Genomic DNA, 26,496 nt, shown 5'->3' on the forward strand with positions numbered 1-26,496 from the left:
TCCAACATTGTGATTCTGCGTGATCTTTTATAGTCCATCCTTTCCCCAGGGACACACTAATGTCTGCCACTAGGGGGCCACGCTGCCCTAAGAGTGAACACCCTGGCTGCCGGTCCCAGGTAATTGCAGAGAGCAGAGAGGGCAGATGGATGCCCAGATGCACAGCCTGAAGCCTTTCCATCAAACTGGGTCAACTCAAAGGCAAGTCAGCCTAGAAATACTGATTTCAAGTAAGGTGGCCAGGAACCCCAAAGTCAAAGGGCAGACACCTGTCTCCTGCTCCCTGCTCCCTTAAACTGGCCTCTCCATCAGGCCCCAGGCTGTAAACACATGTTATGAAGCACTGTCAGCTGCCCTCTAAGGGATGAGTCAGCATGATGGGTGGCAACAGATGGAGAAACACACTCAGAAGCAAGACTGTCTCTCACACACAGTTAGCTCTGAAGACTTTCTGGAAAGTGAAGCTCATAGACTCAGACACCTTCAAAGGATGGAGGGTTCTAAGTACCCAACCTTTTCTCAGAGTCTAATACAGTAACTGAGGCAAGTATCAACAAACCTAATTTGTCTGAAGACAGATATGCTCCTGGTACTCTTTGATTAATGGGCCCCACAAAAGGCAAGACAACTAAAGGCAATACATGATCCTGGATAAGATTCTAGACCAGAAGAAAAAAAAAAAACAGCTATAAAGAAACATTATTGTGATGCTGGGTGGAATATAGATAGCCATATTGTGTTAAAACTCGTGATTTTGATAATTGTACTATGTCATGTTCTTAGAAAATACACACTAGTTTAAGAAATAATGAGGCACAATATTCAGCTTACTCTCAATAGTTCAGAAAATAAATAATATACATTATATGCACATATACAAATAATTATATGGAATAATAAAGCAAATGAAGTAAAATAATTACATCCTATATAATAAAAGCCTAATATGCAAATTGATCGAACAGCTGAATGACTAGTGGAATGACTGGTCACTATGATGCGCACTGACCACCAGGGGGCAGATGCTCAATGCAGGAGCTACCCCCAGCCTGCAAGCCCCAGGCCAGCCAAGGGAGAGGACTGGTGGCAGCAGCGAGGGATGCAGCCGGCTGGTGAGTGGGCGGGCACCGCCCCCTAATTGCCCTGCCGGTTGTCCTCCTTTGCCTCCAAGGCGGGTGCCAGCGGGCCCCCCCACCCCAGATCCCCCGGAGGGTCGCCCAGCAGAGGGAAGTGACTGGCAGCAGTGGCGGGGCGGGGGGGGGGGGGGGTGAGGGGGGGGCAGCAAGCAGGCGGCGCCAGGTCAGCCAAGGCAGGTACCAGCGGAGGCTCCCCTCCCCCCCCCCAATCGCCCCACCAGTCACCCCACAGATTGGCCCTGATCTCTGGCCAGGCCTAGGGACCCTACCCATGCAAGAATTTTGTTCACTGGGTCTCTAGTAGAATAATAAAGCAAATGGAGTAAAATGTAAATAATTAGTAGATTTGGGTAAAGGGTATATGGGAGTCCCTGTACTCTTCCAGCAACTTTTCTGTAAGTTTGAAATTATAACATAACAAACCCCTATGGGAAAACTGTGCTAAGAATAGAGATTTCTTAGTGATAGCAAGAAAATGCAAAAATGATCCTTTGATTTAACAGATGGAATTTGATCTTGGCAAACGGGATTCCATTGATGATACTGGTAGGAGTTTAACATCACTAATAATGAAAGGATTTTGAGAAGAACCTGGACTTGCCCTCCCTGAATACCAATGGGGCAGAGCCTTGGAATGTTGTGGAGATATTATCAACCTACTCATTCATCATCACTCTGGTTATGCATGAAAAGTGGCCATACCCATGCCCTCAGGGATGCAGGAATGAGTCACTATCCCAGCAGGCACAACCCTCAGCACTGAGTTTGGAGAAGTCTCTTTCCCAGTTATAATTTCTTGTGGATTTAAATCTAGCCATGTTATTCATATTTCTGCCACATACTTCTTCTTAAGATATCTTTAAAGAGACCTACTACTACTCTCAAGTTGGGTCAGTCCACGTCTGAACCACAGCCCCTTTTCTTCTGGGAAAAGATTATCAAGTGGTTTGATGTATCATCCAGCCATAATTGGCCAACTGGTATGCCAACTTTGCCCTAAGAAAAGGATAGATCCTGCTTTTCCTGCTTTGTACCACTTAGGCATTTCTAACAGAAATACTCATTTATATATTTAAACATATATCTGGATATATATATATATATATATATATATATATATATATATATATATATCTTATATCTACTGTTTTTATAGGTCCATATCTACTTTCCTATTGATATCAAGGGGAACCGATTAAGCCAGTGATCGGCAAACTGCGGCTCGCGAGCCACATATGGCTCTTTGGCCCCTTGAGTATGGCCCTTCCACAAAATACCACGTGTGGGCACACATGTACAGTGCGATTGAAACTTCATGGCCCATGCGCAGAAGTTGGTTTTTGGCTCTCAAAAGAAATTTCAATCGTTGTACTGCTGATATTTGGCTCTGTTGACTAATGAGTTTGCCGACCACAGGATTAAACTATTTCACAAGAGATAATCTATCTCCCAAAGATTACTGACTTCTCAGCTTTGACCTGAGATTGGGAGGGACAATATCCTAAGCCATTTTATCAGTTATTTTCAGATTCTGTACACAGTTTTGAAGTACGGTAAGGGACACTAAAACTGTACATTTTAAATCCTAGCCTTCAACCCTCAGACATAAAATCCATGTAAAGTTTTCTAATGAAATTTCCAATAAGAACTGGTTTGCAGAAGATTACCATTGTTTGAAAGGCACAGTGGTCTGCCCCAAATTTGAAGAACTACCTATTCCAACCATCTGACTTATTATTTGGAAAAGGACTATAGGTAATGTGAATACTATTACCCCACTATTTCACCTTCTACCACCTGCTTATGGTTGAGGCCTACTGACTCCCAATCCTTCACTTATTTAAAATTTTTGTCATTTGGATTTTCCTCTCACCCAACAAATACCATCCTGTTCTTCACTTGTCTATGTTCCTCAATTTGGACACCAACATCTCCCTTACTCCTTTGCTCTTTTCATTCAACTGGTCCTGCATATTAATGTATGAAAATGGATGTCTATAGAGGTCTTCAGTTCTACAGACTCAAGCTCCATGGCTTAGCTAAGGCTTAACCTCTCTGTTATCCTAGCAGACCTGCCCATATGATTATTCTGACTAGACTACAGATCTTTGAGGGCAGGGTTGAGATCAATGCTGTTCATTCCCCAACAGCCATTCTCTACCAGAGGATCACCCAAAAGAACCATCTTCCATCCTTCCCTAGGCCGCCTGAACCCTAAAAGGCTGGTCCTCTCAGATTTCATACCTGCCTCCCTGGCTTCCTGTAGGGCAGGGGTGGGGGAACCTTTTTTCTGCGAAGGGCCATTTGGATATTTATAACATCATTCGCAGGCCATACAAAATTATCAACTTAAAAATTAGCCTGCTATATTTGGTCAAACATTTAATTAACTCACTCCTAATGCCTTGGCATGACCAGACCAAATGATTTTCCAGGCTTCATATGGCCCACAGGCTGACCCAGATGTTCCCCACCCCTGCTGTAGGGTTTGGCAAATGGGAGTCACTGGCAGGTCAGAGAGCCAACCCTGGTGCTTCCTTCTCCCTCCAGGCATAATCACCACTCCAGGCTCCATCCTTTGCTCCTTTAGGCCTAGGGGTAGAAAGAGCTTCCTGCTATTGCTAATACCTGGAGATTCATCATACTCTGTTGATTTCCTTGATCCTGCTCACAACTCTGGATGTTGTCCCTTCATTCAATTCTTCTCAGTTAAACCTTTTATTTATGTCATTTATTTCCTGCTGGATATAGGAAAACCCTGACAGATACAATATTTCATTTATCAACTAGTAAAGTTTCAGACCCAAGGTAGGTACCTAATAAAATGAATTAAAGAATAGATGAGTCTGGCTGGTGTGGCTCAGTGGTTGAGAGTCAATCTATGAACCAGAGGGTCATGATTCTATTCCAAGTCAGGGCACAGGCCCAGGTTGCGGGCTCAATCACCAGTGTGGGGCATGCAGGAGGCAGCAAATTGATGATGTTTCTTATCATTGATGTTTCTATCTGTCTCCCTTTCCCTTTCTCTCTGAAATCAATAAAAAATATATATGTGAAAAGAATAAATGAATCTTAGATAGAAATTTGAAATGAATGATAGTTTTTAAATGTTGGGTGCCTCATCTTGAAACTTTTAAATGGGGAGGCTGAATGGTACTTGGCCAAAGATGAACCATGAAGCACATCAATAGCTGAACTGAAGGCCTGGTCCTCTTCCCCCACATTTGCTGACTGGACTGTTTCAAAAGGCCTGGTCAAATTTAGTAGCAGCCCTAAATTGAAATTTACTCTGCTCTCCATTGTGGTGACTAGGTTTATGTTGTCTTTCATCATTAGAGGAAATATATAGGGACAGAACAAAAATATATTCATTTAGAAAGGAAACAATGCACCAGTCAGCAGAAAGACTGTAGTTACAAGACACATTAAAATAAAAAAACGAGTTCCCTGGAAAAGAGCTTTTTATTTTCAGGAGATGACAAAAAAAAAAAAGAAATATCTTTAAGTGATAGATTATGAAGACACTTCCCAGGCATCCTCAAAGGCTGTGGCTTTTCAGATGTAAACCTAAAACAAAATTCATGACAAAAGGTGGCATCCAAGTTTGATTCTGGCTGTGTATTTTGTTCTGTGGTCAGCCTTTGCAGAACCTATCAGTTTCAACTCAAGCTGCAGAGCTCTGAGTGGCCCCTGTCTCTAAAATGCCTTTAGACTGTCCTCAATGACCCTAATTGTATGACTTAGTATCTGCAAGGACAACAATTAAACAGGATATTGTGGACCAGGTTCTCCCAGGATACATTATTTTTTCAAAGTAACCTGAGTTTTTGGGTAACATTGGATCTGAAAGTGCCATTTGCCAGGATTTGCTACATGATGTCCTAGTCCAGTGATCGGCAAACTGTGGCTCGAGAGCCACATGCAGCTCTTTGGCCCCTTGAGTGTGGCTCTTCCACAAAATACCACGTGCAGGCGTGCACGTACAGTGCGATTGAAACTTCGTGGCCTATGCACAGAAGTCGGTTTTCGGCTCTCAAAATAAATTTCAATCGTTGTACTGTTGATATTTGGCTCTGTTGACTAATGAGTTTGCCTACCACTGTCCTAGTCACCTTGAAGAATAATTCCAGGGCATCACAGAGCCAACAAACCTGTGTTCCCAAGCCTACATTTAGGGCACTAATTGGCGGAGTCACCTGCCAGTTGTTTTAGAGCTGCCTCTTAAAAGCTCATAAGAACCAATTGTTAAATTTTCAGGAATTTTTGGAGCTGATTGACACCACATTGGTAGCTTGGGGTGGGAGTATTTATACCACAGGAAATGACAAACACTATAAATCAGGACATTTCTCCCCCTTGAAAGTCAGTTAATATTTACTGGCATCACATTACCTATGAAATAATATAGATTTATCTCTCCAGAAATAGCTAAAAAGACATTTTTTGATGTCCTTTTGGTCTCTGCAAGCTCAAAGAAAACAATCAGTCTTCCCAAGTGTATTATTTTAAATGATATCCTAAATTTAAATGTTCATGTTTTTTTAAAAATTAGACTAGAATTAGAGCATACAGCCTGAGAAAACAGTTTATTTTTATTTCAAGTTGGCGCAAGAAGTTTCTGAAAATTAATTTATGATAATTTGCCTTATAAAGTTAAAATGCCTTTCAAAATTTTATGGGGCCATTTCATAAACTGGGGAAGTCAGCCAGTAAATTAAAGTGTATGACTATAAAGAGAGAAAGATTTATCTCAAAAATAGTTTAGGCCCAGATGGAAGAATTGGTCTCTATTCCTTTTTTCATTTTTAATCCTCACTGGAGGATATGTTTAGAGAAAGGGGGAGGAGCGAGGGAGAGGAAGATGGCGGGGGGGGGGGGGAAGGGGAGAGAGAGAGAGAGAAAGAGAGAGAGAGAGAGAGAGAGAGAGAGAGAGAGAGAGAGAGAGAGAGAGAGAGAGAGAGAAACATTGATCAGTTGTTTCCCATACATGTCCCGGCCAGGGATCAAACCCACAACCTAGGTACCTAGGTATGTGCTCTTATCAGGAATGGAACCCACAACCTTTTGGTGTACAGGATGACTCTCTGACCAACTGAGCCACCTAGCCAGGGCTTGGTCTCTATTTAATGGAAAGGAAGATAGCAATCCCTAGCTAATCTCAAGATATTTTTTCCCTGAAATAATGGCTGATTATTGGCTCTGTTGTTTTTGGCCAAGTCTTCTACCAAAACAAAAATTTTTCAAATGCAATGACCTAACTTGGGAAACAATTTTGTAACATTTTCGCGGAACTATGAAACATTTGTTTTACTCTCTCTGAAGACCAGCAGTGGGACTAGGAGGAGAGCATAATATTTTGCCTCACAGCAAAGAAAAAACTTGATGAAGTCGGCAGATGGAAGAATATCTCAGTTCGAAGAAGGGTCATCCAGAGCTCATGAAATGTTGTCTTCCAAACCAGCAATGAACACGCCTCACACAACATCACAAGCTAAAATCCTGGATCTATTCAGCTGGTTACTAGGGAATAAATGGTGACCTTTATTTACCAGACAATAAATCGTAAGCTAGGGAGCTAGTTTTGACAAAAACAATGGGAATGATGGTTAGCTGCAAAAACAGACTTACATTATAGAAGAGCCAGGAGAAAATGTCTTGACGTGGTTGGAAAAAAGAAAAGCTTCTTGCCGGGACTCAGGTTTCAGTCGGATGAGTACAGACAATCCAAGTTAGGCAGCATTCTTAGTGCTGATAGGTTGCAAAAAAAAAAAAAAAAAAAAAAATCAGCAAAATGCCCTCACAAAGCCTATTACATATGTACCACTGAAGATATTTGAAATAACCTGATACACTGTCAGAACATACCATGATTAAAACCCAGGGCACTTGAGTTAATTAGTCTAGGTTTAAATCCTTCATCACCCATTAGCTATGTGATCTCTCTAAGCCTCACGTGCATCATCCATAAACTGGAGGTGATAGTTGTGCCCAAAAGACTTGTGAGTTAAATGATCCGCTTAGAATGGTGTGTGGCACATAGTACGTGCTTATTAAATATTAGCCATTTTTTTGCATGTAGCTGACTTGTATGTCTTAGTTTGGAGTCCCCCAGAAGCAGATGCTGAGGCAAGGAGTTGAGAACAAATAGTGTGTTTGGGAGAGGATCCTGGGACCCCCAGTAGACAAATGGGGAAGTGAGGTCAGAAAGGGAAGGCAGCCTATCATTGAGGTATCACCACTGTGGGTGACTGGAGCTCACTGCATCTGGGGACTCTAGGAGACATCAGGACACACCACAAAGATAGCCCACCCAAGGGGTGAGGAAGCTGGGTACATATCCCCAACTCCCTGTCCATCTTTGGTTAAGAGCTACCTCCAAGGGCATTAACACTCGGACATGGGACAGAAAATAGCAGGTAGTTCAGAGTAAACAGCCTTAGACATTAGAAGTAAGTGCTGAGGGGACATGAAAGGGCCAGCAGCAGCTGCTAGAGCCATACATCACTGTTTTCAGATCATTCAATGAATGGAAGTTTCCTCTATATATTCGTTTTAATGCATCAACCCTCTAGTGACAATAATGCAACAAAACAAAACAAAAACTATGTTCATTCTATGCTAGTTGTAATGGAGGTACTAAGGTAAGAAATAAATTATGTAACTTTAAAAAACGTGGCCTGGCTCAGTTGTTTGAGTGTCATATGACCCTGTGCACTGAAAGGTTGCTGATTTGATTCCTGGTCAGGGCACATACCTGGGTTGTGAGTTTTACTTGTAAACAAAAGTTTTCTGTAGAACAGTGTGCTGTGTTATGTTGGCAGCAGCTTTTCACGTCTTATGCTTATCTCATTTCTTGATGACATCATTTTCTCTTGTGTTTTATTTATTCTCGTGCAGTTTTGTACAGTAACATGCTGTACAGGCTTGTAGCTCAGAAGCACTAGGCTATTCTGGAGAGCCTAGATGTGCAGGTTATACATCTGGGTTTGTGTAAGTACACTCTATAATGATTGCACAACAAAAATTGCCTAACCATGCATTTCTCAGAACATATCCCCGTTATTAAGAGACCCATGACTGTAACTTCTTCAGAGGTAAAAATTGATAGATTTGCCTACACAAAATATAAACTCTTTTTTGTGCTATCAAAAAAAGTCTAAACTTTGTTAAAGATTAATAAAAAAAACGTGGCAGAAAGTTTGTATAGTAGATAAAAGATGAAGTACTATATAAAGAAAGATTACAAATCAATAAAAAAAAAAAAAACATCCAGTAGAAAAGTGGACAGAGAACAAAAACAGTTGAGGATATAATGTTACATAGTCTGACCATTTGCAATACTTTCAAATGAAAAGAAAAATAGCCATATATAAATGGCCCAAGTTTCTAAAGCAAATACTTAGAGTTTGGTATGAACTGTGAACACTTAAAGAAGAAAGTACATGGTCAAAAAATATGAAAGGATGTTCAATCTCACTATTCATCAAAATACAGTGAAGAAAAAATGAGAAGGTGGTACCTCTCCACAAACTGGTGAAAATGAAAAAGATCACAAATACCTAATGTTGATGTGGGTCCAGGGATCCAGACATCCATATACTATTCTTAGAAATATATAGAGATGTAATATTTCTAGAAAGCAAACTGACAATATGCTTCTTATTTCTTTAAGTAGCTCATGAACTTTGTCCTAGCAATTCTACTTACAGGAATGTAGCCTAGAGAAAAAATTGGACAAATGTCTGAACCTTCCATATTCTCAATGGATGTTGTATCAGTCACAGTTTTCCAGAGAAACAGAGGCAATGCACACACATGTATATATGGGGTGGGAGTGGCTGGCAAGTATGAAATCTAGAGAGTAGTATAGGATAACAATTCAGGTAAGAGTTGATATTGCGGTCTTACCAGTAAGTTCAAAATTCCTAGGACAGGCCAGCAGGCTGGCATTCAGGCAGGACTTTTAATGTTGCAGTCTTGAGGTGAATGCCTTCTTCTTCACATAACTCTGTTTTTTGCTGCTTAAGATCTTCTACTGATTGAATGAGGCCCATCCTCATTATGGAGGGCAATCTGCTTTACTTAAAAGTCCTATTTTACTTAAATTAATATTTGGTTGCAAATATTAATCACATCTACAAAATACCTTCATATCAATATCAAGCAGTAGGCACCATAGTAAAGCCAAGTTGACACATAAAATTTACCATCACAGGTGGTCATGCCTGCTACTTCACAGAGAAAATAGGAATCGTGTTCTCAGTTCAACACCCCATCTTCCTTCCTGGAGACTCTCATCAACGTGAGCTTATTGACCACATCCTCCTTCTTCAAGCACTCTTTCTTTGCTCCATGATTTCACTTGCTTCAGGAGGTTCTCCCATTTCTTACTCCTTCCCAGCCCCTTGAAGGATCCTATTCAACTTTATATTTTTGAATTATTGGGGTTCTTGGGGCGATTCTGTTTCAATTCTATTTTCAACCTCAGAATAGTACTTTCCTGGGCCTCTGATTGTTATTACCTAGGGCTGCATTCACATGCACATAATAGCTACCCAACAACAACAGCTTAAGCAAAAAAGATTTATTTTTTGTCTTATAACGTGGAGTCTAGAGACAGGCAGCTCAAGGTTGGTACAGTGGATCCATGGAACCCACTCTTCACAATGCTGCCCTTAGTATGTGGCTTTGGTGTCCCTGTTCCCTATAGGCATCATGTCTGTACCTGCAGTGTCTTTCCACTGACTCTTTGGAATCTGATTCAGTTATTTATGCAAATATTTATAGTCAACCTACTACATGCCAATACTCTTGTAGGCACTGGGAATGCAGAAGTGGAGGGGGAAAAAAATCCCTGTTCTGGTAGAGTTATGTTCAAATGGGGAAAATAGAAAGTAAATAATACAAACAGGTGAAAAATATGGTTAGATGGTGATAAGTGCTATGGAGAAAAATAAAGCAGAGAAGGGAACTGGAGGATAGGGGTGTGTGTTAATTTTAGAGAAGGTGGACATGGACAGTCTCACTGAGGAGGAGATATCTGAGTAGAGAACTGAGGGAAGTGATGCGCAAGACATTTGGAAGCCTAAAGGAAGAGCATTCCAAATAAGGGAAGAGTAAGTGTGATGGGGCATTCCTGGTTTGTTCATGGAAGAGTGGAGAGGCTGCCTCGGTAAGAGCAGAGAAAATAAGGATAGAGTAGAGGGTTATGAGGTCAGAAAGGATAAACAAGGAGCCTGATATTAGCGGGTTTCTACAATAAACTTGACAACGACTTGGCTTTATTAATGGAGTGAAGGGAAGCCATTGAGACTTTTGACAAAGAAGTTGCATAAACTGACTTACTATTTAACAGGGTCACTTGAATGGCTGTGTTAATAACAGAAGCGCCCTAGCCAGTTTGGCTCAGTGGATAGAGCGTTGGCCTGTGGACAGAAGGGTCCCAGGTTTGATTCCGGTCAAGGGCACATGCCTAGATTGCGAGCTCGATCTCCAGTAGGGGGCGTGCAGGAGGCAGCTGATCAATGATTCTCATCATTAATGTTTCTATCTCTCTTTCTCTCCTTTCCTCTCTGAAATCAATAAAAATATTTTTAAAAAAGAAATAACAGAAGCAAAGAAACTGAGTAAGAGGCTATTGTAATAATCCAGTTTAACATGATGGTGAGTTGGATTGGGTGGTAGCAATGGAGGTGATGAGAAGTGAGAGAATTCTGTGTTTATTTTGAAGGTAGAGCCAACAGGATTTGCTGACCGGGGGTATGAGAGAAAGAGATGAGTCAAGGATTTGGGCCTGAGTAATTGGAAGGGTGAAATTGCCATTTATAAGATAGGGAGGATTGTAGATACAGCAGATTATTTAAGGGAGAATCTCAGGACTTCTGTTTTAATCATGTATAAATTGAGATATTGATCAAACATCCAAGGGCAAATGTTGAATAGATAGTTGCATCTCTAAGTCTGGAGCTCTGGGGAGAGGTTAAGGAAGGAGACATGAATTTAGGAACTATCAGCAGAGAGCTGGTATTTAAATTATGAAACTAAATCAGAATACTAGGGAAATAAGGGTAGGTAGAAAAGAGAAGTCCAAGAACTGAGTATGAGACACTCTAGAGCAGGGGTGGGAAATTTTTCTCCTGCCAAAGGCCAATTGGAGATTTAAAACATCATTTGTGGGCCATACCTTATCTACTTAAAAATTTGTCTGCTGTATTTGGTCAAACATTTAATTAACTCACCCCTAATGCGTTGGCAGGGCCAGACCAAGTGATTTCTTGGGCCTTATACAGCCCTCAGGCCAGACATCCCCCATCCCTGCTCTAGATATTAGAGATCAGGAGATATAAGGAAGAACCTGCAAAAGAGACTGAAAAGGAGTAGTCAGGAAGGTGGAAAATCAGGAGCCCGCGATTCTGGAAGCCAAGTAACAAAGTGTTTCAAGGAAAGAAGATGTGATTCACTGCGTCAAGTGACATGACTAAGACTTGACCACTGGATTTAGCAGTATCAAACGACCTGGTCACCTTGGTAAGAGCAGTTTCAGGAAGGCGGTGAGGATGGAACTACGAGAATGAAATGCTCAACTCAACAAGCAGAAGTAACACTTAGAAAATAAAGTTGAGCTGAGCCCTAGCTGGTTTAATTCAGTGGTTAGAGCGTTGGCCCAAGGACTGAAGGGTTGCAGATTCGATTCCAGTCAAGGGCATGTACCTTGTTTGCAGGCTTGATCTCCAGATCCGGTCAGGGTGCCTGTGGGAGGCAATTAATCAATGTGTCTCTGTTTCTCCCCTTCCCTTCCACTCTCTCTAAACATTGTTCACCCCACCCACCAAGCCTGTCTGTGTAGCAGGGACAGGCCAGAGCTTGCCCACCCCATGGAGTCCTTCCAGTCAATGGGAACCCAGCCAGCATAGCTGGGTAGTTTAGCGTCAACCTATGGATCAGGAGGTCAATGGTTCGATTCCTGGTCAGGGCACGTGCCTGTGTTACAGGCTCATCCCCAGTGGGGGGCATGCTGGAGGCAGCCAGTCCATGATGCTCTTTCATCATGGATGTTTCCATCTCTCTCTCCCTCTCCCTTCCTCTCTGAAATCAATAAAAATATCCTATCTAATAAAAGGGTAATATGCAAATTAACCATCATTCTGTCACAAAGATGGCGGTGCCCATAGCCACAAGATGGCAGCACCCAGTCCCCTCAGCCCTGCCGGAGTCCCCCAGTCCTGGGGGGGCGGCTGCTGAGAACAGGCAGCATGAGCAGCCTGGTGGAATGCTTGCTTCATCGCCATGGCGACGAGGCAAGCCTCCTGCCCCCACCATGGAGGGCCTCTGGGCTGTGGAGAGCCTCTGGGCAGCGGGTGCAGAGTGGCCAGGCCCTGCAGAGAACTACTGGTGCACAGATTCGTGTGCAGGGCTACTAGTATTAAAATAAAAAAATAAAAATCAATAGGAAAAATATCCTCGGGTGAGAATTAACAAACAAAAAAATTAAAAAGAAAATAAAGTCAATAAACAAAAGAATGCCTCAAAAGAAAAGTAATTACTTTAATCAATAACTACAGATATTAAGTGTTTACCTTCTATGTGCCAAGTGATATTCTAGGAACTGGCAACTCAGCAACAAAGAGAACAAAGTCTCAGCTTTCATGGAGCACATGTTTTATTGGAGGCAAAGATATAATAAACTAAACAAACAAATAAACAATGCCAGTTGCTTAAACTGTTTTGAAAAAAGGACAGATGGAAAAGGGGACAGATAGGGTATGAAGGGGAATTATTTTAGACAGTGTGATCATCACAGACTCTCAGATTTGAGTAGAGATTTTACATCAGGACTGGGATCTTTGAAAAGACTGGCTTAAAAAGTTAAAACAATATACATTATGATAGTGTCTTAGCTCAGGCTGCTATAACAAAACACCATAGACTGGATAGCTTACAACAGAAATTTATTTCTCACAGCTCTGGAAGCTGCAAGTCTGGTCGAGGCATGGTTGAGTTCTGGTGAGGGCCCTCTTCCTGGTTGCAAATTGCCTACTTTTTATTGTATTCTCACATGGCAGAAAGAAGGCTAGAAGCTCTTTAGAGTCTCTTTTATAAAGGCACTAATCCCAGTCATACAGGCTCCACTCCCAAAGATGCCACCTCCTAGTACCATCACACTAGGGGTTAGGATTTCAACATACAAATTTTGGGGGTACACAAACATTCAATCCATAACAGATGGCAAGTCTGATCAAAATAAGAAGAGTCACAATTAATTATAATTGCTGTAAAAAAGTAACAAAACTACAGTTACAGATGACATTGTTTTAATATAAGGGAATAGGGAATATATGGTAAAAATTATATTTCATGTCAATGGGAAAAGGATAAACTAGTTGAACAAATAGTTCTGGAAAAAGTAGTTATACATTTGGAAAAAATAAAATTAGATACCTCACAACATATAAAACTAAATCCAAATGAAATCTTGGTGGTAGAGAAGGCCTTCTTAAGCAAAATTAAAAATGCAATAACCACCAAAACAGAATTGATAAATTTATCTTATTAAAACATCATCACTTAACATGTTTAACATTAAAATATATGCCAAATGACAGTATAAAAAAAGTTAAAAGATGAGAAACAACTAGGAGATAAATCTTTTTTACATGAACAAAACATGTTCTGGGTTAATAACCAGAACATGATAAAACTATTAAAATCAGCATTTCTCTCTCACATCAATATTTCTCTCTCTCATCAATAAAAATACATATCCTCAAGTGAGGATTAGAGGAAAAACAACTACTAAAATCAGAAAGAGACAAAGGAAAATTCAGCAATACATGAATATGTATTTCACAGAAGAGGAAATACAAACATCCCAATAAACATGAGAAGAGATTCTCAATATCACTAGTAATCAGGAAATTGCAAACGCAAATAATGAGATATACTTTTCATTCATCAGATTGACAAGATTTACAAAGGTTGGTATTCAGAGTTGGTGAAGATGTGGGGAGATAGTACTCTTCCATACACAGTTGGTAAGAGAATAGAAAGCCTTTTGGAACAGCAATTTATCTTAGATTTCAAAAATTAAATGTGTATATATTCTTCAACCCTGAAGTTCCACTTTTTAATTAGATCTGTTCTACCTATGTGCACAAAGAGGCATGTACAAGGATGTTAACTGCACACTTATTTGTCATTGGAAGCTACTTAAATATTTCTCAGAAAGGTAAATAATAAACTTTTGTGTTTTCTTATTATGTAACACTATGTACATAATATGTACAGCCATAGAAATATGGCCAAGAGATACTACTCAATGAAGAAAGCAAGCTGATGAGAAACAATAATGCTATTTGGTTTTTTAAAAAAACATAGAAATACAAAACAGTCAGTCAATCGATCAAGTGTGTGTGTGTGCGCGCACCGTATAAATATATAGACTTCTGAAAGGATACATTCCAAACCAATAATAGGGCTTACTCTGGTGAGGGGCAAAGAATTACAGGGGAGTAAAGGTGAAGTTTTCTAATAAGGAGAAAGTATTCCCAGATCATTTGTGTAATGAAAAATTTTTAAAAATCACTTTTATTATTGGATAAAAAGGTAATGGGACAATGAATTGAAAACACTTCTTTCTTACATATTTTCAAGGTTTTTTTTTTTAATAAACCTGAATTTTTTAATAACCAGGAAAGAATGCATCAAAGGGATTTTCATCCTGTAATTATTTTTAATGCTCTTTGGCTCACCAGCAGAATGACCCAGGACCCATCTGTGTCATGGCTCAGGGCCCGGGGGCTCTCTCTCTCTTGGCAGACAGTGAGGTGCTCTTGTGGGAGCCATCCACACAACTGTTGCCTCTGTGGCTGCCAGCATCACCTTGGCTACCTGCAGAAACACTCCTGCCACAGCCTCTCGGTGGAAAGAGCTCCCTCCCCATCAGGTTGAAACACTTAAGATGAACAGAGAAGCAAAGGGAGGAAAAAGTACAGAGGGCTAGTCCTTCCAAAGAAGTCCCATTTCCTTAGTACCGCTCCCAGGCCACATGGCACATCTCTCTGATTAATCTGGCTCTCGCAGATTCTCCCTGGAGAAACCTGAGATCAGTTTCCCGCTGGCTGGGTCAAAGGGTAGATGGATGCAGTGTCTTGTACATCCCTTTCCACGCGCACTGGTGTTCCAGACCATGCCAGGCACCTCGTCTCTCTCCTACCTCATGGTGGATTCTCTGCAAGAGCTTATGGCATGGGTAAGGGGGAGAGATGAACCAAAGGACTTGTATGCATGCATATAAGCCTAATTAATGGACACAGACACCAGGGGGTGAGGACATGAGTGGGGAGTGGGGTGGGGCAATGGGGGGATAAGGACGCATATGTAATACCTTAATCAACAAAGAGAAAAAAGAGCTTATGGCATGACCTTAGCTGTTTCTACCCTAATAATGTGTCTAGAGTCTTAGTCCTAGGTGGCTAAGTCTATTCCAATGTGGGTGGCCTCCTGTTTCTCAAGGGAAGCCCATTTAACCATGAGTGGTTGTAGAAGGGTCATTGGCAAGACCTGGCTAAATTACCTTTTCAGAGTTGGTGCCTCCTCCTGGGTCCCTGGCTTGGGACATGTTTAACAGTCCCCTTAGCTACTGTACAGGGGTGGGCAAAAGTAGGTTAATAATAATAATAAAATAATTAATGAATAATAAGAATAAACTACTTTTGCCCATCCCTGTCTTTGAAACATAGAGTTGTGACCTGAGTCTTTTCTCACTCTACTATTAATCCTCATCATGTATGTATCATGACCCTGCACTAAAAAGTTTGTTGTGTCTATGTTGGGATAGCCAATGCTAAAGAACACTGCTAGTAAGTAATGCTACTATTAATAAACCCACAACAGTTATACATGATAAACAAGCTGAAAGGCAGATTTACTAGTAAACTACTCATTACTAGTTTTTGGTAAGTTGTTATACTAGCTTTTTCCCTGAGTATAAATAATAGTATATTATATTTTCTTTAGAAAATAAAATCACCTGAAGAAAAGTTAAGGTAATGCTGACCTTGTTTTATAAAAAATAAAACCTTTACTCAGGAGCCCAACCATTACTTATAGCTTCTACCTTCTAAATTTTCTCTGAAACAAGGTTATGTTTTGGATTCCTAACATCTTTCCAGAATGTCTAGTTTCCTCTACACAGAGATGTGAAGAGATTGTTACTCAGGAAGGAAAACATTTATTTTCCTTTTTTCTTTTGAGGGCAAAATCCTTTCATCTTCACCCTCATTGATTTTTATGGTTGGTAAAGTATTTTCATTATATTAGCCAAAAAGAGACTGGACTAAATAAAGTATAAAACCAAAGGCATCTGAAATGGCTTCCTGGCCAGGAAGATACTGTATCCATCACAGGAGTTTCTGGCTTCAGGGAAAACAAGTGAAATCTTGGCTGGCCAGGAAGGGCACCTAACAGAATCCAGGCAATGCTTTCTGCTTTTTTTTTTTTTCCCTCTTAAAAGCTCAGAAATGGAGTCACAGTTTATTTGTTGAATACACGCTCCTTGTTTCTTGTAACCATAGTGTCTGGCTTAGTTGAGCGTTTCTTAAGTCATGCTACTGCTGAGCCAATATTTATCATTTTTGAAATTTCCATGAGTCATAAAATAAACCGGAGAAACTCACTGTACCTTCTATGGGTGTTTCTCTCTTAGAGCTGCTTAAAATAAAAGGAAAAAGGCTGAATCTGAAATCCCACACAGCATTTACCAGACCACATACTACTTCCTCCTGTGTGGAGGATCCTTCTCTAAATCCGAGCTATTCAAGGTGTGTGGCCTGTTGCCTAAAGCTCCTTTCCTCCCCAACAGCCCAGACCCCTCCTGTCTCCACAGGGTCAGGGGAGGGCTGCAAAGAAAGGAAGCTGTAGAGGTTTGAGGGAGGAAGTGACTCACTGGTTCAAGGGGTGGGAGGGAAGATTTTTCACAGGAGTCAGACTATGAAAGAGCAAGTAACTCCTTCCACTTCCGGCATGGAAAATCTTGTGAGGGGACCACCTCTTGATGGCTGAACCAGAATTTATTCACCAAATATTTTTTTTAAAAAACACTGCAAGCCCGCTGGCATGACTCTGTGGTTGAGCGTCGACCTATGAACCAGGAAGTAATCTGTCCAGGCACATGCCCAGATTGTGGGCTCCATCCCCAGTATGGGGCGTGCAGGAGGCAGCCAATCAATGACTCTTTCCCATCGTTGATGTTTCTCTCTCCCTCTCCCTTTCTCTCTGAAATCTATAAAAATATATTTTAAAAACCATTGCATGATGTGACATGTTTTGTCTCTCATTTACTTGTGAGAGTGTGTGACATGAATGTTATTTTCTCCCTTTGTGCCTATCAGCTCCCTTTCTCCAGTTGTGGATAGCTGAGAGAACCCATTAGTCCAAAACCTCGACAATTATACCAAGTTATTGATTTTGCTGTAGAAACAGGCTGTGTCAAGAGCTCAAGGCCTAGAGTTCATAAATCAAAATGCAAGAGTCTGCCTTAATATTACTAGAATAGATATTCCACAAATTGCTTATATTATGCTAGATATTCAATAAATCTTCTGTGTAGTACAGGCATAATATTTTAGAGCTAAAGGCATTAAATTCATCAACACCTTCTGTTTGCAGGTGAGGATAGGGAGGCCCAGAGAGGTGCATCTTGCCGGTCATACAGCCAGACAAGACTAGAACTTGTAACAATAGTATCAAATACCTCATAGAAATATTGGAATCTCAGTGATAAAAGTAAAACAGTTACACTAACAGGCACTTAAATTTCACATCAGGACCATTGTCCCTTGGCTGTTTCTGGTGGAGCAGTGCTTTAACTTGCTCCGTGTTCTCTTATTCCACCCCTAGATGAAGGGAAAACTAGGAAGAAGGCTGGAGCAGCCCCCAAAGCACACAAAATTCACATCTATATCTACTTAGGTATCGTGGTCCATGGAGTCTAAATTGTTTATAGGAACATTTGGTAATCTTTCCTTCCAAATATTGGTCTCTGAGTGAATCCTCTCACCATCTTTTCCTTAATTAAATGAGAAATCATTTCGGTAACAAACAAAAACACTCCCTTCCTCTTGGGATGCCTCACTCATTAAGATCTGTTAACATCATCCCAGTATGAGCTGCCCCACCAGTTAGGATCCTGAGAATTCTCAAGGGAACCTGGGCTGAGTTTATCTTGACATTGATCTGTTTTCACTAGTGATCTCCTTGTGGCAGGCGCATGACTTATTTATCTTTGTAGTCCTAGTAGCGACCATGGCTACAGCTGGCACACAGTAGGATCCCAGTAAACATCTGTCAGATCTAACTGAAAATACTTCAAAGCGCCATCCCATTGTGAATGCAACCAAGGGTCTTCTTTTGCCTCCAAACAGACTTATTTTTTTTTAACACCTCTTTTCCATGAGAAAATGAGGTGGTAATAATAGATAACAGGTGATACAAACATCCTTTAAAAGGGCCAGGCTGCACAAACTCCTGCTTGGTTATAATTGTAAATATGTCGCTTATATAAAGCTATAATTCAGGTTTTTTTTCTTTAATCCATCTTGATTTCTTTACCATGGCAGAGGTCCTACATGATCCAATTACTGGTTACCCTTTCAGCCTTAGCTGGGTCCACACACCCTGAGCCTATGCAAGCATGTCAAACTCTCGGCCTGTGGGCCACCTGCCTTGTTCAGCTGCTTTCAGTCTTCCTGTTTTTGAGCACACCTAGCTCATTCCCTCTGCAGGGGATGCGCCCCACTCCTATCTTCACACTGCTGAATCCTTCTTGGCATTCAAGAGTCAGCTTACATTTTATCTCTTTGGAGATTTCTCTAAGCACCAACTTAAATGCACCTTCACCACCTCCAGTTATCCTCTGTCCTATCACCTAGTTTTATTGTTAATTAAGCACTTATCACCATCCAGGACTTTTTTGTTTAGTTGTTTATTATCTGCCTCTAGCTGACTAGAATTTGAGCTTCGAGACAGCAGGAACCTTTTTTCTTATTCATGCTATGAACAGGTTTGGCACATTTATGACACATCATAGATGTTGAAATAATGAATTCAGTAATTAAATAAAAAAAAACAGAACTAAAGTTGCAATTATTATTTCTTCAAACATTTTTTCCCTCAGTTTACTAATTTCACTATCTTCAAATTTCTTTATATAGATACTGGCTCTTTTCTATCCTCCATGACTCAACTTTTTTTTTATTCTTTGCATTTCTATCCTTTCTAGATACCATCTGTGAGTTAATTCCTTGACCTTATCTTGCAATTCACATCCTCATTTTTTAAAAATAAATGCACTGTTTTCCAACTCATCCAATGAATCTTTTAGTTCAAGAATATTTTAGACTCCTAATGTTTCTATAACTACTTGTTCTTGCTTCTGGTTTCCCAATATCTTTCCTTATTTCTCTGAGAATATTTACTATGCTCAAGTTCTTGTCCTGGTTCTTCTGCTTTAGTTTATTCAGTTGGCTATCTTTCTTTCAAAATGCGTGAATCCCACCTGTCTCATTATATTTACCTATGGACTCATACACACATCTTTAGGATTTTCATCTCTCTACCTGGTCTTGTACAGAATCTGGGGGAGGAGGTGAGAACTGGTGCCATTCCTGGAGAGTTTGGGGGTAGACAGATGAGGATGCATCAAGCTGAGAAACCTCTGATATTGCAATCTGTGTTCACCTCCCCACACCTCAACCTTCTAGATAACTTCCCAGTATCCCAACCCCTTTGTTCTAGGGTATAATTATTTAGTTCTCAGCAGGGGGGTTAAAGGGGGGTGGGGAAAAGTTCCAGGGTTGGGCAGCCACTTGCATATGTTAGTATCACCTCCCCACACCCCAGCAAGGTGCCAGCACTGCCTTGACATTACCTGGCAGCCTCTGGGGTGGACACCGCTGGTTCTGAAGTTTTCCTGCCCTACAGTAGTCATGGGAGAGGCAGAGGTTTGCAGAGCATAATGAGATGGTGGTGGAGAAAAATGGGTCCCAACCAGACAGCTTGCCACTATCAGCCTATTACTGTTTATGACATGCCTTTCTTCCCCATCTGTCATCTTCCTCCCATCCTTACCCATCACGTAAAAATAGTACTCATTTTTCCTAAAATTGTATCTTTTGAGCTTTAAGAGCAGCCCTCTTATTTTTATGTTAGAATTTGCTGCAAAATTTCTATTCACTTCATTCCTACTCTTCATGATTTTATAACTGTGATCACACTCAACCCTCAGGCTTATTTACATTCTGAAGAGTTTGAAGTCATTGAGTCTGTCATTATATCAAATACTTGATTCCTTTATTTGTCCCTTTTGTAATATTTTGTGGCTCTTTTATTTTTTCTCCAGAAGTATAACAACTTGACTAGAACTGTAGAGAGAATGTAACATGATTCTGAAAAACGGGAAGACAATATACTGTAGACAGATCCCCAAGATATACTGTGGAATTAATGAATAAAAACAAGCCACAGTCCCATATGCATTGTAGAGGCCATTTGTATTTTTTAAATGCTCCACACTGTAAGGGTCTGGAAAGCTTCATGCTAAACTGATAACCACTCTGATCTTGGCATATGGATTGTGGGGGAGGAAATAGTGAGGCTCTTATTTTTTCCAGCTTGAATTTCCTTTTTAGAACACTTCCCAAAACCTTTCTTGAATTATCTAGTTTAATGGAGAGGCATCAGGGTAGCCCATGAACTCCCTGAAATTGTAGGCTAAGCTTTGTGAGTCATAGCAAATATCCATTTTTCTAGAGAGAGGGTCTGTAATTTTCTTCAGAATCTCAGAGGGAACATTTGGTCCAAAAGGGGTTAATAACCATTGGTTAAGGTCGTTGTGCCACTTTCTACTCCATTTTCTCATAGGTTAACTCAAAAAGTACATGTTATCTGAAAAACATATAATAATTGTTCAATTTTTTATGTTATAAAATAGTGGTATATGATTTTTACCCTATCATAAGGACCAATAGAGAAACCAATTGTTACCATGTGGTTCTGCATCATCCTCATGAATATACACTTTAAAAAATACATTTTTATTAATTTTTAGAGGAAGAGGGAGGGAGAGGCAGAAAGAGAGACATCGATGTAAGAGTGGAACATCGATTGGCTGCCTCCTACACATCCCCCACCAGAAATTGAGCCTGCAACCTAGGCATGTGCCCTGTGAATCAAACCAGCAACCTTCCAGTGCATGGGACAATGCCCAACCAACTGAGTCACAGTGGCCAAGGCCCCATGAATATATTTAAGTTTAGCCCTTTCCTAAAATAGATGCCTGGGCCCTAGGAGCTGCCTGCATGTCCAGAATGTATTTTCTACAGCTTCCATTTGCTTTGTTTTGTACAAGACCCCCTGTAATGTGAAGGAAGAACCAGATGTACCTCATTTTCTTGTTCAGCATTACCCATGAGTGATGTGTCATGTGGCCTGACAGTAAAGGTCATGGGTTTGGAAACAGATCACTATTCTTTTTGGCTCCTAAGGAATAGCTCTTCACCTTATTACCTCATCTGTAGAATGGGACCAATAAGTCATCTACCCATGGCAGTCACCACTAGTTATCTCCAAATACCCATTTCCCCCTTCCTTAGTAAAGGAACCCCAATTTCTTAGCTGAGCACACTTCTGCTCTGAGAACAGACCACAGGACCCAGCTGTATGACTAAGTTCTGGTCAATGAGGTAAAAGTAGAAGTCCACTTAGTCTGATACTTCTTTTTAAAAAGGTAAGGGTGGACTTAACCGGTTTGGCTCGGTGGATAGAGTGTTGGCCTGTGAACTGAAGGGTCCCAGGTTCGATTCCAGTCAAGGGCATGTACCTTGGTTGCGGGCACATCCCCAGTGGGGGGTATGCAGGAGGCAGCTGATCGATGTTTCTCTCTCATCGATGTTTCTGACTCTGTCCCTCTCCCTTCCTCTCTGTAAAAAATCAATAAACATATTTAAAAAAAATAAAATAAAATAAAAGTAAATGGATGGCGACAAAATACTATGCTAATGCTAATCAAAAGAAAGCAGGAATAGCTATATTAACTTCAGACAGAGCAGACTTAAAAGAGAGTTATCAAAGATAAAGGGCATTATCCTATATAATAAAGAGGTAATATGCAAATTGACTGTCACACCCTCACACACAAGATGGCCACCCCCATGTGGTCACAAGATGGCCATGCCCATGTTGTCACAAGATGGCTGCCACCATGTCATAACAAGATGGCCGCCACAAGATGGCCAGCAGGGGAGGGCAGTTGGGGGCAACCGGGCCAGCAGGGGAGGACAGTTGGGGGCGACCGGGTCTGCAGGGAAGGGCAGTGGGGGCGATCAGGCCAGCAAGGGAGGGCAGTTGGGGCAATCGGGCTGGCAGGGGAGCAGTTAGGCGTCGATCAGGCTGGCAGAGGAGTGGATAGGGATGATCAGGCAGGCAAACAGGCGAGCGGTTAGGAGCCAGCAGTCCCCGATTGTGACAGGGATGTCCGACTGCTGGTTTAAACTGGCAACTGGACATCCCCTGTGGGGTCCCAGATTGGAGAGGGTGCAGGCTGGGCTGAGGGACACCCCGCAGTGCTATATAATAAAAGGGTTATATGCAAATTGACCCTAATGGCAGAATGACTGCTGGACCAGTCACTATGAGGCGCACTGACCACCTCTTGGTCCCTTCCCCCTGGCCATCAGGCACCGATCACCCAACGGCGAATGGGGAACCGAGGGTGGGTGACAGCGGGGGGCAGGGCCAGCTGCAGGCAGCTGGGGAAGATGGCCTCAATTGCAGGCCAGGCCTAGGGACCATCCCCACACACGAATTTCGTGCACCGGGCATCTAGTCCTATCTAATAAAAGAGAAACATGCAAATTGACTGTACCTCTGCTAAGCGCACAAGCCACATCCACCAGCCAATCAGGAGTGAGTATGCAAATTAACCCAACAAATATGGTGGCGGCCATGGAGCTGGAGCAAGCAGGAGACTTGGGTTGCCCCCAGCGATGGAGGAAGCCAAGTTTCCCACTCGGCCTGGCTGGCCCTGGCCTCCGCTCAAGGCTACAAAGTTTTAATTATAGAAGATAAATAAATCCCAACAAAGATGGCTGCGGCCACTGAGCTGGAGCCAGCCAGAGGCTTGGGTTGCCCCCAGTGATGGAGGAAGCCAAGCTTTCCACCTGTCCTGGCCTCCACTCAAGGCTACAAAGTTTCAATTATAGAAGATAAATAAATCCCAGATATCAGAGCCTCTGCTTGGGTCGCCGGGGGGCGTGGCCGGCCTGCATACCATCACAGGCCCCTCGCCCAGGCCACTCCATGCCCCAAGGGAACCCCCACCCTGATCCAGGACACCCTTCAGAGCAAACCAGCCAGCCCCCACCCATGCACCAGGCCTCTATCCTATCTAATAAAAGAGTAATATGCAAATTGACCATCACTCCAACACACAAGATGGCCACCCCGATGTGGTCAAAGATGGATGCCCCCATGTGGACACAAGATGGCCACGACAAGATGGCCAGCAGGGGAGGGCAGTTGGGAGAGACCAGGCCTGCAGGAGAGGGCAGTTGGGGGGGAACAGGCCTGCAGGGGAGGGCAGTTAGGAGCAATCAGGCTGGCAGGGGAGAAGTTAGGCATCAATCAGGCTGGCAGGGGAGTGGTTAGGGGGTCAGGAAGGCAGGCAGGCAAGCAGTTGGGAGCCAGCAGTCCTGGATTGTGAGAGGGATCCCACTGGTAGGATCGGGCCTAAACGGGCAGTCGGACATCCCTCGAGGGGTCCCAGATCGGAGAGGGTGCAGGCTGGGCTGAGGGATACACCCTCTGTGCATGAATTTCATGCACCGGGCCTCTAGTATAATGATAAAACTATCAATTCTCTAAGAACATACAACAATTCTTAACATGTATGCACCTCATAGTGCTAAACTACATGAAGCAAAAACTGATAGAAGTACAAGAAACAGACAGTTGGAGTCTGAACATCTCTCTGTCATAAATGAACAGATCCAGCAGGCTGAAAATCAAGAAAAGCAGAATGCAAGCTATAGGACACCACATTCCAGCATAAAACCATTACACAAAACACCAACAAAAGCAAAACAACACAAAACACATGGACAAAGTTTATTTCTCTGTAAGGCCATAGACCAAAGTGATAGCAGTGGTTACCTGTGAGGAGGCAGGCACCGGGGACTATGGAAATGGAGACCAGAGGTGCTCAAGGAACTTTCCTTTATTGTGTTGTTTGGATCTTTTATAATGAGAATATATTCACATCTTATTATATAATTAAAACTATTTTTTAAAGATGCTATAGACATAAACAAGAGAACAGGTGAATTTGTGGGGAGGCGGAGGAGAAACTAGATAGTTTTTTTCTATATTATATACTGATGGAGTTATTATACTGCCTTGCAAAAAAACTTTTTACAGTCTACTGATTAACATTAATGTTTAACTTATACTCATAAATGGTTTTAAATGAAAGTGCCTATATGTTCACAGATTAAGTATGCAACAACATATTGTTAAGTATGTTTCCTAAATGAGAAGTGAAATATACCCATCTCATATTTAAAGGAGACCTTATGTTAAAACTTGTTCCCTCTGTGGGATGAGGAGGAATGAAAATATCCAGCAAACTTATGTGTAAAATTCAATGGGACCTTAAAAACAAAGGGGTTCCTTCTTAAATTACAGTGAACTGATATAGAAGTTTGCTTGAGGAATTGTAAACTTCTTCAGATATTGGTTTACTTACTGAACAAACTGTATTAAACACCTACTACATTATCAGGAGCTATGCTAGTCCATATAAAATGCATCCTAAACAGCCCCTGTCCTAAAGGAACTCAGCCTAATCTGATGATGGTGGATATATATCCTATCTAATAAAAAAGTAATATGCAAATTGACCACCACCCCAAGACACAAGATGGCCGCCCCCATGTGGTCAAAGATGGCTGCCCCCATGTGGACACAAGATGGCTGGCAGGGGAGGGCAGTTGGGGGGACCAGGCCTGCAGGGGAGGGCAGTTGGGGGGGATCCAGGCCTGCAGGGGAGGGCAGTTGAGGGGTACCAGGCCTGCAGGGGAGGGCAGTTGTGAGTGATCAGGCAAGCAGGGAGGGCAGTTAGGGGTGACCGGGCCAGCAGAGGAGAACAGTTGGGGGAGACCAGGCCAGCAAGGGAGGGAAGTTTGGGGGGGGACCCAAGCCTGCAGGGGAGGGCAGTTGGGGGTGACCCAGGCCTGCAGGGGAGGGCAGTTGGGGGTGACCAGGCCTGCAGGGGAGGGCAGTTGGGGGGGACCAGGCCTGCAGAGGAGGGCATTTGGGGGGGACCGGGCCAGCAGGGATGGCAGTTAGGGGTGACCGGGGCAGCAGAGGAGGGCAGTTGGGGGAGACCAGGTCTGCAGAGGAGGGCAGTTGTGGGCAATCAGGCCAGCAGGGAGAGTAGTTAGGGGTGACCGGGGTTATAAGAACATTTCAGGCTGAGAAAGGAGCACGCTCAGAGTAAGAGGGCTTCTGGAAGAAAACTGGGCACTATGGAAGATGTGGGAGACAAGGCAGTAAAGGTAGGCTGAGGCCAGAGGCAAAAAGGCCAGGCTGACCTGCTAATTCTGGAGGAAGCCACTGGAAAATTAAAGCAAAAATGTGACAGGATCCCATTCTTATTGTTTGGACGTAACTCTGGTGGCAAAATGGAGGATGAAATGCAGGAGAGATGATGGAGCAGACAGGCTGTGTCCTTAAATGTACAAGATTCAATTTTGGACTAGAAAGGACGTCTTGAGGACTTAGTAGTACAAGTGGAGGCGGGCACTAAATCCCGCTCAACCAGACAGAGAAACAATGCATTCCATCTGCAGGCGGATACAGGAAGGTTCTTTCTTCTCAAAGCTAGTACCCAATCAGTGGCCTTAGCATCACCTGGAAATTGTTAGAAATGCAAATCCTCGGGTCCCATCGCAGATGTACTGCGTCTGAAACTCTGAGAGGTGGGGCAAACAACTGTAACTGAATGAGGTCCCTTTAAGTTGAGAACCACTGCTCAGCCTGCCAAAAATCTTGTGGCAAATTGTATAGGCTTAGAATTGACACAACTTGCTTCCTCTCTTAAAAAGAAAACAAAACACCCCGGCTGAGCCGGCTCAGGGGCTGAGCCAGGATCTATGAACCAGGAGGTCACGGCACATGCCTGGGTTGTGGGCTCATTCCCCCGTGTGGGGGCGCAAGAGGCAGCCAATCAGTGATTCTCTTTCAGCATTGATGTTTCTCTCTCCCTCTCTGAAATCAATAAACATTTTCTTAAAAAGGAAAGAAAACA

At 42.3% G+C, this 26,496-nt stretch overlaps 1 protein-coding gene across 1 annotated transcript in view; it reads right to left on the reverse strand.

Annotated features, from left to right (window-relative positions):
• Positions 1–26,496, reverse strand: part of BFSP1 (beaded filament structural protein 1) — a 73,263-nt gene that overhangs the window by 45,974 nt on the left and 793 nt on the right. The window contains exon 2 of the mRNA XM_080683686.1: positions 6,765–6,884. The gene's annotated coding sequence lies outside the window, so the exon portion shown is untranslated. The remainder of the gene's footprint in view (positions 1–6,764; positions 6,885–26,496) is intronic.

Source organism: Plecotus auritus (assembly GCF_963455305.1).
Source record: "Plecotus auritus genome assembly, chromosome: 8".
Lineage (NCBI taxonomy): Eukaryota > Metazoa > Chordata > Mammalia > Chiroptera > Vespertilionidae > Plecotus > Plecotus auritus.